General features: G+C 38.3%; 1 protein-coding gene, 1 long non-coding RNA gene and 1 pseudogene across 6 annotated transcripts in view; 1 reads left to right on the plus strand and 2 right to left on the minus strand.

Annotated features, from left to right (window-relative positions):
• The window catches only part of LOC107973784 (uncharacterized), a 28,470-nt gene extending 9,245 nt beyond the window's left edge, over positions 1–19,225 (plus strand). The window contains exons 6-9 of the long non-coding RNA XR_010149742.1: positions 11,487–11,646; positions 11,743–11,969; positions 14,631–14,704; positions 17,191–19,225. This is a non-coding gene — a long non-coding RNA (uncharacterized LOC107973784). The remainder of the gene's footprint in view (positions 1–11,486; positions 11,647–11,742; positions 11,970–14,630; positions 14,705–17,190) is intronic.
• Positions 1–21,217, minus strand: part of ZEB2 (zinc finger E-box binding homeobox 2) — a 132,159-nt gene that overhangs the window by 66,082 nt on the left and 44,860 nt on the right. The gene's annotated exons all lie outside the window — the stretch shown is intronic.
• LOC134807979 (putative uncharacterized protein encoded by LINC00269) lies at positions 9,601–10,307 on the minus strand (annotated as a pseudogene).

The following is a 21,217-nucleotide window of genomic DNA, read 5'->3' on the forward strand; positions in this document are numbered from 1 at the left end:
TCACAAAATAAGGAGTATTACTAGTATGACCTTAAAGATGTTGTTTCCTCTTTGCAAAGTAAGAGGTCTGGGAATAAAAGATGTTGCTTCGTATTTGGGAAATACAGTTTATTTTACATTGCTGTAATAGGATTAGAAACTATGAAACATTATCCGACCGTAACTTTTTAAAAAACTCACCGACTGCTTAAAAACTAAAAGTTGAACTACTGAAACTCAGGATTTCCAGAGCAATTACAAACTATAAACAGAAGGATAAACCTGATCCTAATTGTGTAGTCACTATTAAGGTTCCATCAAAAGTGAAAAAGAAGCACTAGATAAACCTGGAATTTCCCATGCCACGTTTTTTGTTTTATCATCCAGAGGACGCTTGCTATCACTAGAACCCCTCCCTATTCAAAATTTACACACAAACCTGGATGAGATCAAGGATTAACTTATTTTACCTAAATCTCTTGCTTTGAAAGCAGCTGCCCTTTGATGAATACTTTTGTGAAAACCATGCTCAGTGAGTATCTATTGTGTTTTGATTAATATTGCTGTTCAAACTCTTTTGAAACAGGATGTCCTTATATGAAGGCTCATTATTCTGACACCCACATGACTGTCCCCACTTATAGTTTATTCTAAAAGCTTCAACCCTGCTCAGAATGTAGGGATTTTGTTTGAACCCAGGATTTTCAAAGTTGGGAGAGAATCCATGAAATGATCCCTCGTTCCTGTAAATGTACACACATGGGTGTGCCTGCCTACACCATCAGAGCATCACACACACACACCCTGCACACACATCACCACACACACCCTCTATGCTAAATCTGCCTTCAATTAACCAAAAGCACAATTTTGCCCTGACAGAGAAGATTTCATTTGGTCCACATATGACTAGGGAGCCGATTTCATTTCCTGTAAAAAACCCCCTCAAACGCTGCAAAGTTACCTGACTCAGCTGCTTGTAGAAATCAAATTCAGTCAGAGATAACAGCTAATCATTTGTCACAGTAAGAAGCAATTCCCTGAAATCGGAAGGGAAAACCTGCCGCTTCAATCCGCAGGTCTGTCAGATTGCTAGAAATTACATTCTGCTCTGACTAACCTCTGCACTTGGATTGCTAACAACAAGCAGCCTGCTCTATCAAAAGAGAATATCATACAACCAGGAACCGCTTTTGATTCGTTCTGTTCCAATAACCTGAGAAAAGTTTATGGACATGCCTTGCTGCCTGGACCTCAATTTCCACCAACCTGCACACTGTTTTGAATTTATAGCGCTGCAGCTCCATAGTAATATAGGTAAAATTTACAGGCTGACTATCTGCTACTTCATTGAAAGAAAATTAAGAGTTGATTTTATAACCACACGACTGATATTTGCCTTCTGATACTTTGAGGAAGCATACGGTTTGGAAGCTTCAATTAAAATGCCAAAAGAGAAAAAACAAATTGATTAACTCTCAAAATACAATTTATATTTTTTAGAAATGCTTCCCGGGAGGGAATTAACTTTATACTCTTCTATGTAAACACTATTTGTGCAGCATAAGTTTAATAAAAATGATACATCACCTCTCTGTTAGGTTTATAATTTGAATAGCAATAGTGAATATGGAATTTTGGTCAAAATGTTTCTCTCGTCTTTCTCTCTTTCTCTTTCTCTCCCTCCCCACATCCCTCCTGCAATAGTACAGGATCGTTGGAAATGGGTAAGTTTAATATCTTTCCTAATCCCAAGAAGCCATTATTATTACTTAAAGTATATCTCAAGGTAGGTTATTAACCCCCAAGAAGTTACAGCTTTGAGTTAGAATCACATAATCTTAAAAAAGGACAACATATTTTCCAAGCAGTACTTAACCAAATACTCTTCTTTAACTCTGACTAGATTTATGATGAATACAGATATTGCAACTCTTATACGAACTTAAAGATGGCGAACTCAGAGATTCAGCATTTAAGAAGCCTGCCTCTAAGACTAAGACTAAATCCATCCCAAGTTTGTTCCATTGTTTTTTTTTTTTTAAAGCATTTTATTTTCCACAGTTGGAATCAGCTGAGGATACAGTGTGAGCAGTGACTCTGAATTTCCTTTGCTTTTGTCAAACTGTGTCACAACCGTAAAGTTATTTTAACTGAGTTTATTTGCCTAGGCATTTCCTTTCTCTTGTAGTAGTGTAAGAGAAAGGAAAACAACCATTTAAAATGTAAGTACAGTTGAGTGGATATAAGGGACTCTTCCAGCTCCTATCATAAGCAGACAATTCGATGATAAGTATGTGGGCTTTTTAAGCTTTAAAAAATATTCATAAATCCCTTTTTGGATTCTTTCATTTCAATTTTCTTCAAGCAATGAGAATTAGACAAGTTTATAAATTCTCATTTCTACCTTTCTTGGGCCAGTCCTGATTACTCTTATCATGGTTAATACTGGCTCACATGGGGGACTTCCACAAATTCTTTAATATACTGTGTATCTGGTGTAAAAAAAATTATGTAAAATACAATAATTGATGCTATTAATGTATTTGGTGAGCTAATCTAATAGATTTCCTTGAAGTAACTCTAATAAATTTTTCTTCCTTAGTAAAAACAACCCCTTGGCCTTAGATTCTGCTCTTGTACAGTCATCCGTACAGTGGCCAGGGCTTAAGCTCTGGTACTGTATGAGTATGCAAACAAGCAGATTTCACAATCAGATGACACTGAGACTTAGGCTTACTGTGCCAGACTCTCTTTGGTGACTGTTCTCTCATCTTGGGCCAGCCTAGGGATCTGAGAACCTGCTGCAGTTAGAAAGAAGTCACCTGACCTCGAAGTTTCCCTCCTGTCTTTTCTCAATCGTTCCAGCTCTCACACTCAAGAGTCAGAGCTCTCCACCACTGTCCTGGCCAGAGCAGCACCCCCCAAAGGTCTGCATGTACCTCTGGCAAGAGAAATGCATATAGAAGACAATGCATTTTTAGTCCCTATAGACTTTCTATAACGTCTACGTTTCCAGAATCTCATGTGTGCCTTAAAAACCCTTTTCTTCTACATTTAAAAGGACAGTTTGATTATATAATAATACCTGGATTTATGCATTAATCTACTGACAGCAGAGCCCGTTAATAGACATTTTTCCACTTGCTCCTCATAACAAACCTTTGAAGGGGGGAGCAATTATTATGAGGATGATTTTATAGATGAGTAAATTGAATCTCAGAAATTTTAACTGACTTTTTCCCACATCACCTTGTGTTAGAATCTGGATCTGATTCCTGACTCCAGAAACTATTTGTCTCTAGATTCTATCTGTGCTCTCTTCATCACCTTGGGGGTACAAATCTAAGTGAGCAAACAAAAGCCAAAATAGGATTTTTAACTATTTAACAGAGTATGGTGGTGTCAGTATGAAATCTTGTTCATCTGGTTTAGTGGACATAACTGTGCCTGGGCAGAAGAGAGAAGGAGGAGAGAAGAACAAAGGCAAGGTCAAGAGCAACTACACTGAAATTGGGAGAAAAAGCAAGTTAGATATAAGGAAGAGGACCTGGTATGTAACAGGTATTAATGGGATCAGTGACATCCATCATTTGTGAATGGAACAGGTTTTATTTTGCTTGGAAGGTTTTTTAAATTTTTATTTTTTCATGAAAACTCAACAAATTTACGTGCCAATCTCCCCCTATATTTACTCTCATCTCCCAATTTCTCTGAACATAAAATTCAAATGGATTCTACAAATGAACAGACAGCTGTATACTAAATAACTCACATAAGTACTTCTTTGTTGACATTTTTGTCCTGTCCCAATTAATGTTTCTTTCAGGATTTGAGGTTAGGTATTCAATTAAAAATACCATTCTTTTCTTGGTCATAAGGATGTACTTGGAGCATTTATACTAAGGCGAATTTAGAGATCAGATACATAATGTGGTACATTCTGTAATATACATGCCTTATGCTACAGAAACTTGAAATTGGGCCTCAATTGCCTATATTTCTGGGCTGTTTTCATTGCTACTTTAATATTATCTATCTTATACACACACATACACACACAAACACACACACACCCCAACCACCACCACCACCACACAACTTCACACTTTTCTGGTATTTTAATTTACTGAAGTAAAGGTAAATTAAAAAAGCAAATTAAAAAAAGTTTTTATAACATCTTAAAATTACCTTACTTTCTACTTTTAAAACTGAAATACCAACTCTGGATGACTAGAAATTGAATCGGAAATGCCCCCCAGTCTTTAGGTTGGCACTAGGGAAAGACCTATAACAAGTCGCCTGATTTTCCTAAGAATACATTGAGAGAGGGTTTGCAGTTCTCGCCAGCTGGAGGAGTCTTCCTGGTATTGATTGATTATCACAGTATTCACCTTGGAATGATATAGATATACTGGATATTATGAAGCTTGGAATTTTAAAAAAATTACCATTTTGTAATTTTGTTCACATTCCAACTGACAGAAGACACAAGAGATACTTCAATTTTCTAAGAGAATGAAAAAAAAAATCTTGCCCATTCTTCTGAAATTTAAGTAGGCAGCCCTTGAAAGATCACTGGGAAAAGTCTGTATTTTCTCAGGTTTAACTAAATAATTTATGCATACTTTCACTTTGGCATGATGAAGCAATTTTAGCCTTTAAAACCCACAACTACTCAGGAGGGAAAAGGTCTGGTTCCTGCAACTTAAATAATTTAAACATCCAGGTGGAAATGCTTTCAGCAGTTTCCCTTTTTGAGACAAAGGAAGAAGACCAGAATTTTGAGATACCAAGAATAAAGAATTGATAAAAGACGTAAGCTCGGATGTATTTAATTTAGAATGGGAATCTTGCAATATTTTTTGAATGATAGAGACCAGAGTGAGGTGTGAGGTGAAACGTCTGCTTGCCTGCTGTTTATAATAAATGAACACATAGAAAATAACATGTCAGTATAGCCCTAAGCCACACATATATGTATTACATATATGAACATAGCATACACAAATAGAAATATCTATAAAGCTACTATAACCCCATAACCCACGTCAGCCCAAGCTTTAAGCATTAGGTAGCTATTGGAGAATTTAGAGGAAGCTGTGTTAAGAAATATTGTGCTTTAATCCCTGGCTTCTTGGGCTATATAAATGTGTATATCTTTTGATATACAACTAAGGAGAGTAAGATAAATGAAAATGGAACAAAATGTCACTTCTGTAGGACACGGGGCTGCAAAAAGGACAGAAGGAACTACTAAAATACTAGAGGAGATTTTGATATGTAGGTACCCAGTACAATCAGCCCTCTCAGTCCATGGCCTCTTAGCCTGAAGTCAGATTTCAGAACTGCCATGGGGGAAATTTACCTTCTCACTTGCAGGTCTGTAATGATATACTTATAAAGGAGTGTGGGACTTGGAACACTGCCCGTGTAAATTTAGAGCACAGCTTATAATCAGAAAGTTTTGAGGGTTAAAAAATTTCCTGCTGTCTTATCAACATACTAAAAAAATGCATAGGGCACTTTGTGTTGTAATGTCTTCTGGGAGAGAAAAACACTTCACAACTCATAAAGCACTGGTCGTTATTATTTCTAAAAAATCTTTGTCACATCCATATCTGATGCTCATGTAAAGATGACAATCAGCTAAGGTACGAAATAAGGTAACAGAGCTAAAGAGAATTGGTTTCCTTTAGAGTTAAGCATAACCAAAATTATACAGGAAGGGTAAAAAGAGATCTTGCTACGTATGTATTCTTTAAAATGAGTGCAGGCTTCATTCTCTCATAGAGGAAAACAGGCTCGTAGATTTTAACACTCCGAAACTTTTGGCCCTGTGCATCATAGGCATGCAACATACTGGGTCCCGTAAGGAGAGATCCTGAAGAAAATATGAAGAAAGGTTACCCTCCGAGCCAACAGGAAAGGTTAAGGTTGGCCAGGGCTGCATAAGACAGGGTTGCTGAAACCCAAAGGTCACATCCTGAACAAGGTTGCTATGTTATGATGATTTCATTCTGAATGCAATTCTGGCTTTGTTTTTGTTGTGGTGCTGTGGGTGAGGGCCACCCAAGTGACGTAGGTTAGAGATGTGGACTGGGGAAGAGTGATTAAACCATGGACACGTCAGTGTTGTTAAGGGATTTAAGAAATATTATTCTTGATCTATGTAAAGAGCTTGAACATCAACGGCTAAGGTATACAATGTGAAGTGAGGCCTAGAAAGAGACTGATATGGGGTGGGTGGTTGTTCTTTCATTTTCTTTTCTTTCTCTCTCTCTCTATTTATTTATTTATTTATTGGTCATCCATTGACTTTAATTAAGCCCAGCCAGCCTCATAAGCATGGGAAACTTGGAGAACTTTTTTGTTTAAAGTGACCTTGTTCCCAGGATTTGCCCTACAACTTCTCTCAGCTCCACTGCAAGGATGAATATTCACATTCCTGCTCTGAATCTTAGAACGGGGCACCTGGCGTAAAAAAGAAAATTTCAATCTCATCTTAAGTGTAACACTGAGAGCACTGTTTTTTTTAAGGAAAAAGAAACCTTTCTCCATAATCCTGCTGGTTATACTTCTTAACTGTATTATTTTAAGTCAATTAATTCAAATTTAAAAATAATGAAATTACTAGCAGAGACTCTAAACTTCTTTTAGTATATTAAATTGGGCAGATTGCTTCTCTCCTTCTAATTATGAATGTTGCAGTTACAAAAGAAACTGTCATTTTGATAGAGCAAAAGACAATCTGTCTGCCAAAAATGTCCAACCATAATTCTAAAAAAAAGTCATCGGCATCAAGAACATGCTACTTTGTTTGATGTACTGTCTTATTGGAAACCTGATTTGCTTTCAACCTCTGAGACAACACATAACATAAGTTTGTGTGACTAATTTTTCTTGGAAATATGAGTAATTAGAATTAGGGGCCATTTTCATAGCAGGAGTGGACAGGTTTTTAAAAAATTCAAAGTAAGTGCTATAGTTATTTTCTTTTCTTTTTCTTTTTCTTTTTTATCACACTCCTAAAACCAAGTAGAAGGGGAATGCTGGGCTTTGTACTGGATAATGTGAGTCCCCATGTAAATTGTGAGCGATTGCAAAGTACGGAAAGGTTTATTACCTAAGGTGAGCCCTCCCAGAGCTCCTGGAGTATAAAAGCATTAAGCGCATGTTCTAACAAACTCATAAAAATCAATAAACAGGAACCCCCCACCTGTGCAATGGCCCCAGTGTTAAGTTTTATACATGTAGTAATAGTGCATATCAATTTTCACCACCCTTCCTACGCTAGCTATTACAGGGCCTACCACCACCGGAGGGACAGCGAGAGCCGCACCATTCATCCATCCCACAGAGTTGTCTACATGCCAGGCCCATTGCATCATTGTCAGTTTTATTCTATCTGCAACTGGACAAGGCTGCAGCCCTAGCTTCTATACACCCACTCAGTACCGCAACAATTGCAACTGTGTGCCTCTGTTTAAAGAGTTTACAAGTCCTTCTGAAAGAAAAACAGAACCGTTGCATATTAATGCCCCCAGGCCCTGGACGATCACACAATGGAAAGAGGAAAGACATGTCGCTTCCATCGATATGTGACCTCGTCCAACTGCTGCAGTCTGTGGCTTCTCCACCAAGGTTTAAAAAATAATAATGCATTCTTGATAAGCATCTGGATGACCAGGTTTCTACAGCAACTAGTTGTAATCAGAGTGCTCCTTAACAGCCAAAAGATTCGGAGAGCGCAGATCACCGTTTTATTACACACGTGGTAACATATGCTAAAAATTAGGCCTGAAATATGCAGCATTTTCACCAGGTTACAGAAATAACTAATAACGTCACACTTATTTCATAATTAAAGGAAATCCTCCACCCACCTCCCCATTTTTACCAATAAAAGCAGAAAATATCACTGAATATGTAACCTTTGTATCACAGCCACTCTTTGCCATCCTTTCCTCTGTACAGGGTAAGGAGGGGGGACAGGCTTATTAAAATCCCAGCACTTGTTAGTAAAGAGGTGCAATAACTTTGGGAGGAATACTTCACTTGAGGCATTCTGGGAAAAAAGAAGAATAAAAGAAAAAAAAGAAGCCTCGTTTTAATTATAATCCAAATATAACTGCTCTGGAGTAATGAGGAGCATTTGAGAAGACAGCCTTCATTCAGACACGGAACTTGGGTGATGTTTTTCTTCCTTTTAAATGGTTCTGTTGGTTATACAGTTTTAATATGCCTGAAAAACAAAAGAAGGCCCTTGGTGATGACTCCGCTTCTCCCCTCCCCAGCAAAAACAAAACAAAAACAAAAACAAAAAACAAAAGAAAACAAAAAACCAGGAGTTTTATCCATCTGAGGTTGCCTTTGATAGCACTCACAGCACGGAAGTGCCACTCACGGGTACTTAGAGCTGCGTCATTTAGGAGCATAAAAATAGAATAAAGTTGTGCAGCAAATGAGAAATTATGATATAACTCAAGTGCTATGGCATGAAACCGGCAAAATGAGCCATCTAAACATTTTTCAGAACCAAAAAATTAAAGAAAATGGAAACTGCAACTCTAGCATGATTTCTGTGAAGGTGTGTTTGAAGTCTTACTAACTTCAATGCCCTCCATGAGAATAGTTGCTATGGATATTATGAGAAAATTAGACATTTCTAGCACTGCAAAGAAAGTGAAGCAGTGCAGTTGTGAACAGCTGGCATACAATAGATAATTTAAGGGAAAGCGACCCTCATGTATAATTTTTAACTGAAGAACTGTCAGGCCCCATTAGTTCCAACAGGGCCTGCCAGGACCAAGATCAGTTTATAGGAGTATTGTATTAGCACAGTTTCTGAAAGAGCAGTGTGAAAACATAATATGGGGATTTGGTAAATTCAGCATTTTAAAAAATTGTACACATTATTTGTTATACTGACACCATTGCTCTCTGCTTATGGGTTCTGAATGCAAACCCCAATAGGGTAGCAACTGCCATGGTAAACAATTTGTGAAAAAGCCCTTCTGAGCAGTTGGACTATGGTCAGAAGTAACCCCCAAAAGTTAAAAGGACAAAGCAAATGGTGGCTATCGTACGCCGTGGTGCTGAATGCTTCTGACTCAAAGGCCTTGAAAGAAATAGGGCAGGCCGGGCGCGGTGGCTCACGCCTGTAATCCCAGCACTTTGGGAGGCCGAGGCGGGCGGATCACGAGGTCAGGAGATCGAGACCATCCTGGCTAACACGGTGAAACCCCGTCTCTACTAAAAATACAAAAAATTAGCCGGGCGTGGTAGCGGGCGCCTGTAGTCCCAGCTACTCGGGAGGCTGAGGCAGGAGAATGGCGTGAACCCAGGAGGCGGAGCTTGCAGTGAGCCGAGATCGCGCCACTGCACTCCAGCCTGGGCGACAGAGCGAGACTCCGTCTCAAAAAAAAAAAAAAAAAAAAAAAAGAAATAGGGCAAAGGACAGAAAAACTATATAAACTCAGCCAACCGAAGTTCTTGTTAGAAGTATGGAAATTTTTGGACAGCCTGTGAAGGATGTAACGAGATCTAATTGGGAATATAACATGTATGTTTCAAAAGTAATAGCCAAAGCAAATCATAAGAAAAAAAAAGAAAAGAGGTTACCTCTTCTCCGTCACATTGGCTATTTAACTAAGCAAATATTGAAGCTTTCTTGGCACCTGGTTATCTCATTTAAACACATGGTGAAATAAAATAATATACACGTGACATGCCATAGTTTCAAATAGCACCATCTTTATTGAAAACATGGGCTGGGTGCAGTGGCTCACACTTGTAATCCCAGCACTTTGGGAGGCTGAGGTGGGAGAATCACTTGAGCCCAGGAATTCAAGACCAGTTTGGGTGACACAGTGAGACCCCGTCTCTACAAAAAATAAAAAAAATAATTATCTGGGCATGGTGGTGCATGCCTGTGGTCCAAGCTACTTGGGAGGCTAATGCAGGAGGATGGTTTGAGCCTGTGAGGTCAACACTGCAGTGAACCATGATTGTGCCACTGCACTCCAGCCTGGGTGCCAGAGTGAGACCCTGTCTCAAAAAACAAAAAACAAAAAACAAAAAAAAGAAAGACAGAGAGAGAAAGAAAGAAAGAGCAAGCGAGAGAGAGAGAAAAGAAAGAAAGAAAAGAAAAAGTAAAAGAAAAATGGATTCATGGTACAGGAAAGAGTGGATACTGAGGCTCAGGGACGGCTTCATGGGGAAGGAGGTCATGGAGGTAATACGGAGCTAATATGTATCCAAAACACTTACTTAGTCTAGAACCTTGTAGCTCGATAAATGGCTGTGTTTAGCATCTGGTGGAACACACTGTCCTTAATTTTATTGTGTGATATTGTGCAGTTTAAAATCATGTTTGCCTTACCTCTCTATCCTTAGGGAGAGCTGCTTGATATTGTCTTGTTGGTATTCCTTGGCGTAAATGTTTTGAGGAAATTTCAGACACTTATATCCCAAATTAATGGGATTCTTGGCATCCTCTCTCCCTTTTAATGTTGCACTGATGTGGAATTAATCTCTCTATTTAGGTGGTTTGTCTTTGCTACAAATATTAAATAATCAAGTCAACATCTTTATATATTTAAATCTACCATTTGGTTATTTAGAAAGGCAACTATTCAATTCCATAATTATAGCCACTTAAATCAAAGTCTACTAATTAGATAACATAGCTGGGCTTTACAGGTATTATAGAATATTCTTTACCAGACACTATATTACAAGCAATCATTAGCTCAGCTATAAAAGGGTTTAAATACTAATGGTTTTTTTTAATTTGTTTTATAACCTAAACAAGCAATCAATGTACATTAATAAGCATAATTGTTTTTTTGGCATCTGTCCATTCATTTGGTCCACCTTGACAGCTCTAGCAAATGTGTCAGCAAAACTCAGTACACACAGTACACAAGTAGGAATCACCAGTGACATCTTCTCAAATATATATTATGCATTAAATTATTTTGATATTGAAAGATTAAAACCTCTGCAGTGTCCATGAAATCCCTTTTACATACATTCCAGACAAAGACTGTGACAGGTACTTCTACCTCAAACATGACATCGAAGTGGCCATAAAACAAGCCTTAATGAGGCGATAAATGTGTTTACCTTTGATTAGGTGAGCTTCTTGATAAGATAACATGGAGAAGCACTTTCCAAGAGTAAATATGTACAGAAATTGCTGGCCACTACCGTTCTGTTGAGATTCCACATGCAACAGAAACACCTCACTTGTCCAACTCACCTTTCCGCCAGCTAATTTGGCTTTGGCAATGGAAAGAGTAGCTCGTATAAGAAATCTTTACCTCGTTTGTAGACCCCAACAGTTCTCAGAAAACCCTTTCCTGGATTCTAAACTCTGTGCTATTATACAACTCAATCATAACTCTTTACATGTTGTAGTGTAACTGTTTTCTTATTTGTCTGTTCCTCAGTAAACTATGAGCACTGAGATTTTGCTTCCCTCATGTTTGTCTCCTCCAAAGCTAGGATGGTGCCTGGTCCATGGTGGACAGTAACTGGTCTGTTTTGAATGCATGAATTTTCATCGTAGTTTTTGTGATTGTGTTTATGAAGACACTGGAGCAACAATGTTCTGCAATTCTAGAGATCTTGATGTGGTGGCAGCCTTGTATCCAGTCTTATGTATGTACATTTTGATATCTTACTGCCTTTTGCCAAATAGGGCAATAAACACCCCCCAAGAGCGCTATCCAATCATATACTCTGTATTTGTTTCAGGTGAGCTTCCTGCAGGGCAACTTTGGCATATTCTCAGCAAACATAGAGTTGTTGGATTTCACATAAGGAGACTGTTATCATTTGGTCCTTGACAACTTTCATAAACAGTCACTCTTAGCTTAACAAGCAAATGTGTAACAGTTAAAATTGGAAGAAAAATAAGGCCAAAATGGCAGCTTACTACACAACTTGCATGCATTCTAAAATAAAGGAAATATGAATAAAAGGTAACTTATTCAGTGTCACTCGTACATATTTATAGTTTAAAAATTAGTCAAAGTTTATGTCCTGAGGTTGTACCTACAGGAAGCCAGATGTGCCTTCTGCACGTGACCTAAGACAGGCCTAGAGCAACTACTAGATAATTTCTTGCTCATCCTCTACACCGTCGATTGCGGCGGCTTTCTGAGGTGAGAGAAACTGACAGCACTAACTCTCCAGGGCAGAACTTTCCAGTCAAGTGGATCAACGGACTGAAAATCTCTTATGAATAGTCATTAGGCCTTCATTACAAACCCCTCAAAACCCAGTTCTCTTTTCGCAACCAAATGCCTTTTGTCATCTTCACAAGGTGCATCATTTAATTACCAATTGATTTCTTTATATATGACAACATGTCAGATAGCAAAATACAGTGTATCTCCCTTAGGGGGGAAAAGTCTGTTAACTATCACTATGCCAGATTATGGAATTATCTGAAAAACAGGCATCGTGCATACTGTTTCTTCATTTTCACTACTTTTTCTAACATCAGAGTTTCTTTTTGTTGAGAAAAGCCAATAAAAGAAAAAGAAGAAAAAAGCTAATGAGAATCATGATGGAGTCCTCCCATACCCTGAAACACTTTCAAATTAGTGAGAACACATTTTAAGCTTTCTTTATATGAAAAACGAATACTCAACAACATATAGGGAATATAGAGTGAATTCCAAAATGCAACTATATAGAGAACTACCATGGCCCATCTTTCTACATAAAAAAAAGTCAAACAATTGTTCTCATTATACCAAGAATTTACTCAGCTTCTGACTTAGCTAATGCACTGAATCTTCCGCTGCGCAACTGCAGCCTGATAATCAAGTCAGTACTGTATTAATAAGCTGAATAATAAGGGAATTTCAAAAATGTACAGGACTATTATACCGTAACAATAAAACCTCAAACGGAGTAAACCAGGGCAGTGCTGAAGGTAGGCGTCAGAAAATAATGAAACCAGTGTTGCAGCAATGCACTCCATTGTGTGGTAGTGTAAATGCCTGCTTCTTTCATACACAGAAGCCACATTACATGAGTCCGAAATGTTCTCAGAGCGTCACTGTGACTGGTTGTGCTAGAACCTGGCACCGACAGGCACTGAAAGCTGACATTATGCTGTAGGATGTGCTGCAGGTGTGCAGGCCTGGGAACGTGCTCTAATTACATATTTTCCTGCCGCGCAACAATTAAGGTCGCCAAAATAATTGCCAGTTTCTTAATCCCTCCCTAACAAGACTGACATAAGGAATGGTTTATTTTTCTCTGGTTGTTTTGAAAGTGTTCCTCAAGATTTTGGTTTTCTATGGAACTGCATAAAACTAATTCTTATGTTCAGATGTGTGATTATACCCATTGTTAAATAAAAAAAAAAAGGCCTGTCTTTGAATTGTGGTAAAACTAAAATAATTTTTAAAATGTGAATTGTATAACCTGGTAGGTGGTTTAAACATTTTTCCTCTTAAAGAAGGTAAATTTTGCCTTTAAAACCCTACGTTTCTACTCTCTGAACTGCTCAAATCATGTGGAATGTTAAAATGGGCTGGGAAAAAAAGCAGACCACATGAAAACATAGACCAAATAGGTGTCTTCACTTATAGCAATGATTCTTCACCTTTTTGGAGGCGGATAGTGGGGAGACATAGAGCCTTTTAAGAATCTGCTTAAACGTATGGATCCACTGCCCAGGAAAAAAATGCATCAATGTACTAAATGTTACATACAATTTCTGGTGGTTTGCAGAGTCTTTAAAAAATCCATTAATGAATTCCAGGGAAAGAATCCCAGTCAACTAATAAATATTGCAATTATTGACACACTCTCCTTCATTCATCCACTTCTGCATTCTCTGAGCCATCTGACCACCATACGAAGCATACAGTATCTACCACAGGCATCAGGAACCAAGTTTGTGGGATTTATATTCACAACTAAAACCCATTTCTTTCATTATTATTAGTTGTCAATTTCCCACTTTGGTTGTGCTAATTGGGCAGAGCTGAATCACTCAGAGAATTCTGAGCCAGCTTACTCAGTCTTGCCCCCTTTCCTACAAATCAGAAGATAGCAATGCGTGCTGGTTGAGTACTTAGCAGACAAACTGAAGTTATGTCAAGCGCATTACGATTTAACACAGGCTGAATGGTAGGGGCAGCAGATGTAACTAATGGGGTTAGGGAGAGAAGAAACTGGAGCAGTGAGAGAGGGGATGGAAGGGAAACAAAAGTGATTGTATCGGTAATAGAGACTTCAAAGGGGAGTAGTTTGGAAGATCTGGGTTGGGGGGATCTGGCAAATGGAAAAAGAGGCACATCTGCCTATAGAGTAACTGATAGAGGAGACAGGAAGAGCCTGCCGGGAGAGAAAGCAGAGTGGGAAATCAAAGGCAAGAAAATGTATAGCTGCAGAAGAAGGGAAGCTCGATTCCATTTATAGAGGTAATGACACAAGGCCTCCTACAGTTGGAACTGTCCCAAATTGGCCTGTTTTGAGTGTCCCATCCATGACTTGTTGCTAAGTCGGACACAAAAAGCAAACTTTAATAATTTGATAAAACCATTTCATCTTGATGTTTGAAAAATCCTTTCATTACAAGAATAGTGGGTGATTTAAATATTACCTGTTTCTCTTTCCAGTTTTTCTTATGTGTCTGATGCTTAAGGACAATGTTTGGTCAAAAAACTGAGGTCTCATGACAGACAACTCAAATGTGAGTTTTATGGATACAAGTAAGGAACAGGCATGCCATTTCCTTTTTTTAGGAGATGCTTTGATTCTTGAAGGGGTGGACAGTCGAATTCCAACGATGGAGTGAGCACATGTGTGTGTGCATGTGTGTGTACATGCACACACATGCTTGCGTGTATTACAGTACAACAGGGGGTGAGGACAGAAGGGCAAAGACCAAATTCTTAAAGTGGCTTTGAGGCATGCAGGGGTCAGAAATGGGCTGTGCTGCTAAAACTCAGAGCATATTCTGGGATGCTGTTTCTACCACCAGTGGCCCATTCCTGTTCATTATTCACATGCTACATGCCACTCAGGTGTTTTTTTAAGGCCAGCTCAAGCATGTCCTTTCTGACCTGTTCAAGGAGGGAAACTCTTAGTTCCTCCTTGTACATATACCAAATCGAGGACTTACCTTGACCATCCCTCAATTCATTCTATCAGTCACTCAACAAACATTTCTTGAATACTCACAATGTGTCACACTCTTACCCTTGCCAAGAAGTTCTTTCTGACACTAATCTGTAAGGCTCTGTGAGGACTCACTTTTGAACCTTTGGTGCTGGCACATGGTAAGTAGCTAATATTTGTCAAATACAATAAATGAATTGAGTGACTATAAAATAGCTTCCCAAACAAATCAAAGGCAGGCTTATAGTAAAATGTTTCAAAATAGTTGTAAGGTTTTTTTAAAATGATTTTGCTATACAGAAGTACACTTATTAGTAAAATAAATTTTTAAAACATTGCAGTTCAGTTCTTGGTTTAATCACAATCATAGTACTACTGGTAGCTTTCTCCTGGTCACGGCCAATTCACCAACTAACACACTGCCTTCATAGAGTATGCAAAGATGTATCCAGCTTCATTTTTGACTGATATAAATACCATCAGCCAGTACTGAGCATTGCACACACTGATCTGAGTGCTACAGACTCCCAATTAGTCACTATTCATACAATTCTACACCTAGCCCATAACAGGCTTTTTTTCCCTTAACCCAATTTCCTTGACCTGTGTTTTCCTTCTAACCAGAGTTCAGAGACAAAGGCAGAGCAGTAAATCATTTTCTTAGAAAAACACCATCAGGCTGCTTTAGTCCTTTGGGCTGTTATTTATATGCTGTACCTGAAAAAGTTATTTTGGGATAGTGTAGCTCACTAAATTATATTTTCCTCATTATCATTATTACTTCAAAATGATCATTAATTTGCTCTTTGGCTTTCTAAGAGGGAAAACATCAAAGAAACAAGAGTTCCCCCTAATTTAACTTTTCTTGAAAGGTAACTGATTTACAAACAAATTACTTGTGCCTTGTAAGGAAGAGCCAAGTGCATCTGCTCATTTGATACATTTTCAAGGGTTACAGTGTGGAAATGAAGCTCTAAGAAGCTCCTGTGTGATCCACAAACAACTTCACGCTGTATTACACGTGCATCAGATACAGAGACCAAACCCTCTGAGTTGCAAGCAACCTGTGATGCAGAATGCTTGCTTGGCAGTGCCTGAAACAGCTTATTTAAATTGCAAACTTTGCAGTCACCACTTACAGGTGATTTTGAAAGTTCATTATATAAACTAAACAGCTTAATCTCCATACTTTGTTTTTAAAATCATACATATATTATCTCTGAAAGATGCTATTTAATCTCTCTCTCTCAAAAACTCATCAACTCTGTTAAGAAATTGCCTTAGAGAGTAAAAATGTATTTAAAACACGCATGAAGCTTTAACAAATGTTTCAACTTGAGGGCAAATAATGTTAGAGACACAGGTAGGAATTGCCAGGATGAAGTTTGCCTTGAATAGAGATCACATGAGAAAAATTTTGAAGTCATAACTTTATAGTACAAGATGATCAAAGCCAAGTATTAATACTTTTTTATCAGCTCACCTTCTAAACAATATTTCAGTAGATTTCCTTTCACACAGTGATATTTGTAATAAATGTTCTGCCTTTGTTTTAAAGTCAGTCTGTAGAAAGATGACATCAGCTTAGCAAACAATAAAGTGCCTGTAATATTGTCTCCAGAGGGCTGTTACATTTACTTTGTAGCAGTAAAATTCAATTTTCAAAAAACACTACATGAATGATGTTAGGTTATTAACCCTATCACCACCGTAAAACATCATTATTGTGTGCAGAATGTAGGTCACTATCTAGAAGCCATAAGTTGCTTTTTTGTTAAATAATCCACTTAAGCTCCTTTTCTTTCCTAGAGCCTGGGTTGTGTCCCTTCTTTTGGGAAAAAAATATTCCAGCATTTAGTCAGCAGACTGGAACAAGACCCCTACACTTTTCATTCTAAGGCTCTCTTTCTTTGTTGCCATTCAGTTATGTACCCCAGTTCTGAAGTAATCCTTTACATTTACTTATTACCAAAGCCTGTTGTTCTTCAATGAAAAATTAGTATATCATCATGTTTTTTCAAGTGGCAGAGTCATAACTCTCACATGTTTCGGTTCTAGGACAAAAAGAAAATAAGGATGTGTCTCATTGCAAAGCCTGAATCACTCTCACATTTGAAGACCTTGAACACAAACGCTTTATTTCTGGACCTTAATATGTTTCACTTGCTATGCCTGCATAACAGTGGTAGTTACCTGATATAAGTGATTAAAATCCTTCCTGTTTAGAAAGAAGAAGAATATTTAGCGACAGGACATCAGCATGCAAAGAGTTAACTAGTTAAACTTCTACAAACCCCCAGAGTAACTTTCCAAAAGCTGACAATAAGTAAAAGAAGTGCTGGTTATCCATTTTTTAAAGGGATGGGATTGGTTTTAGAAGAAAGGGAAAGAGGATCAAACACCTCAATGCAACAAAAGGTTGTGTCAGAGGGCCCTCAATCACAAACCTCCTTCAACAACAGATATTCCAACCTTCCAGAGCAGTTACCCAGGCAGCACAGCTAAAAAGTTCCATGACATGAAAAGAACAAAAACCTAAGGGACAGAGGTAGTTATTGTCATGCACACTCTTCTCTCTCTCTCTCTTTCTTTTTTTTTTTTTTTGGCTTGGGTTTTTCCCTCCCCCACAAAACTTTTGCATAAGCTGTTAGAGAAAAGTAATGGTGTGGCTTTCTAAAAAGAAATCCCCTATTTGTAAGCCACCTCCTAGGTAGTGAGGTAGCCCAGTGGACTTTCTGTAAGAAACACCTGGTAAGTGGAGAGATCATTTACACGAATATTTCAAAAGAGACATCTAAAATTAATAAGCACAATTACAGCCCTGTAAATGTGGTCAACATTCCCTTGAAATCACTTGTGTTTTTTTTTTTAATTGATGTTATTTTCTTTTCAGACAAATTTTTTTCAGTGCACAGCGGATATATGTTATTTGCATTTTCTGTGTTGAGTCTTAGAGGTATCTTAACAGCTTGTATGAATTTTCCACCAAAACGTAAATTATTAACAAGTCAGAGTTTTCATTTGTTTTATCTCCTGATGTGAGATCTAAATAAGTATGTAGAACACTTAAAATTCTTGCCATTTCTCTGCTTTCTGAAAAATAAATCTCATGCATACTGCACAATATATTTTCTCATGCATAACATGTTTCCATTTAATGGGAAAAAACTAATTTCAGGAGGAATACTGTATGTTTCCTGGACACTTAGTTTTATAAGCAGAGTATTAACCCAAAGAAGCATTTGGTCATGTTTTCTTCATCATCATCATCATCATCATCATCATATCATCATCATTCTTATCATAATGTTCTTTATAATCATCCTCAAAAAGCATTTAAAGTCTTCATCATTACCTGGTTTGATATTAGGTATCTTCGATTAACTTTGCCCTGATTTCTAAGACATAAACTACTGTTAGAACCAGATTTTTAAAACCCAGTTATGTGGTCCTCAAAATTTACATGCAAGGATAATATGGCATACAGCATGATGGTGATTGAAGCGGGGTGTGATTGGGGAGTCCTATGAGATATGATAATAATACTAGTAGCAAACATGTTAACAGTGCTTACTGTGTGCCAGCAGCGCTCTAAATAAATGATCTTATTACTCGTCACAACAATCCATTTTACAGATGAGGAAGCTGAGGTGCAGTGCTGTCAGGTAACTGCCCAATGTCATAGGTAGCAAGTGGTGGAAATGGAAATTTTGAACCTGGGCGTGCTCACAAAGAGGACACTTTGCTACATCAGAAAGGAAGCACGGATGGACTACCGAAAGAAAGTGTCAGAATCTGCCCTTGAGTGGTGTGTACCAGGAACATGTATACCATGAGAAGAATTTCTGAAGAAGTGTGAGAATGATAAAAAAAGAAGTACCAGAAGAGCTTACCTCCAAAAAGAAAGAAAAAAGATTGGAACAATTAGGAGGTAGCTGGATGAAGAGGTGACATGTATGAAGTGAACATTAGAAGCCAGTCCAGAGAGCAGCTGGCAGTCTCAATGGAGCTCAGAGAGAATGAATGGACCAAAAACATAGACAAGAGAAAAAAAAATTTGTCAGTGTTATTAAATAAAGTAAGCTGGAATTTGATATGTGAATGTGGTGGGAGAGGGGAAAGAAGGCTGCAAAGTCCCCATGGGCCAAGGCCAAAGCCTAGACTAAGACCACAACTATGAGAATGGAAAGGAAAGGGGTGGATTCAGGAAACATTGGCAAAGAAAAAGTAGCAACGGTTGGTAACAGACTGGATGTGGGGAGTGAGAAAGACAGCAGTGAGACAAAAATAACCATGGGGTTCCTGGTTGGGAGGTCCACGATAGGGTGGTATTTCCCACTGCAATGGAAAACTAGGCAGATAGGGAAAATGAGTAGTTTTATGTCATGTTATTGAATTTGCCAAAGCCAGTGTCATTAAGTTTTGAGGTCTCTTGTGGGAAGAGTGCTATGTGGTCCTAAAACGTGGCTGGCTTAACTGGTGCATACCTTGATTCTTTTTTTGGTAGAGACAGGGTCCCACTATGTTGCTCAGGCTGGTCTTAAATTCTTGGGCTCAAGCCATCCTACCACCCTGGCCTCCCAAAGTGCTGGGATTGCAGGCATGTACAATAGAGGTCAGTAGTCTAGTAGCTGAAATAGCAAGCAAGAGGCTGTCAGGTGTGCAGGAATCTGATGAGGCGGCATGGATAAAGGACTGCTAGAGAACAGGATGTGCACATGAGGAATGCCAAGAAGATGATCTAGAAGCAGAGGTGTAGGGTTGTTACAGAGGTGCAGGGAAATTGAACATGTAGCGTGGAGGAGAGTGAAGTGGCCGAAGAAAATACTTCAGGCTAAGTCATGGTGAATGCCTCACACCCAGGCTTTATCTACTTTGGGTATAACAGCAGACCAGTTCATGGTTTAAATTCAAGGCAAGGACATTTTCTTTAAAAAATAAGATGTACGTATGCAAAGTAATGTAGCATCAGTCTTTCGCTTTCTGGGGTCAATTATTTGTCTAATGATTCATCCGGTTTTCTCAAGTACTGTTTCTAGGAGAGCAGAGTTTATAGAGAATTTAAAGAAAGTTTTCTCCAATGTCTAATCCTGGGTCATCGTTTGCAAATACACAGCCTCATTAATTGGCCTTGTCCAGGCAGTCCTGAGCAGCGCCCCTCCTGAAGACAGCACTGAGGAAAGAAGGGTATTATTTCAGCTGGGAGAGGAGCAGAGCCCTGGGATGAGACTGATTGATTCAGACCAGATGGATGGCCTCACATAGGTGTGACAAAAATAGTAACACATTGCAGACATTCCAGGAACTGTCCTCTTCTCCTGGCCTGGAGGTGGGTCGCCTGTGTTGTCTCCTTATCTACCTCTTATGTGCTTCCAAATCAAAGAATGTCAATGATGCTAACTCTTTTCCATGTTAGCACCTGGTCACAAGGCATCAGACTTGAAGTTCCATTAAAAAAGTCTAATGACCATTGCCCAAGTTTCCCTGTAGGTAAAGCCAAAGCAAATCATTTTGCCTACTGCCTAAATATGTTGTTATTGTTTCAATTTCCTCTTGCACATGAAGAGTTCTAAGGTGTCAGAAACTGATCTCTGCTACCCTAGAAGAGAAGGGTACATTAATAAATGATACCAGTGTTGTAATCATTGATTATAACTTAATTCACGGGTCTTAAAAGAGTACTATGTAATAACTGAGGATTCTGATCTGGTTATAGGCACTTTAACCCTAAATTGTCTGAGCCTAAGGACTCTCTATTAAAAAGAGATAGGACCTTACATTAGATCATCACCATCCATAACCATGACCATTCATTCATTGCCCTCGTTATTATTTGATGTTTAAGATTTCTTTTTGAGTATTTCGGTTCTCATTTCAATACATTAGTGAATTTTGACTTTATAAACTAAGGTAAGGGTTTATTAACTTGATAACATTGGAAGAAAGAAATGTAACATTTTTATTTATTACCAGAATTACTTTCTTACTTGAAAGGAAACTCAACAAGCATGGGAAATTTTCTGTCATTCAAAGCTGAAGTGCAGAAATTATGCACAAATTTGAATGTTTATCAAAATTAAAGGAA

Source organism: Pan troglodytes, chromosome 13 (genome assembly GCF_028858775.2).
Source record: "Pan troglodytes isolate AG18354 chromosome 13, NHGRI_mPanTro3-v2.0_pri, whole genome shotgun sequence".
Classification (NCBI taxonomy): Eukaryota; Metazoa; Chordata; class Mammalia; order Primates; family Hominidae; genus Pan; species Pan troglodytes.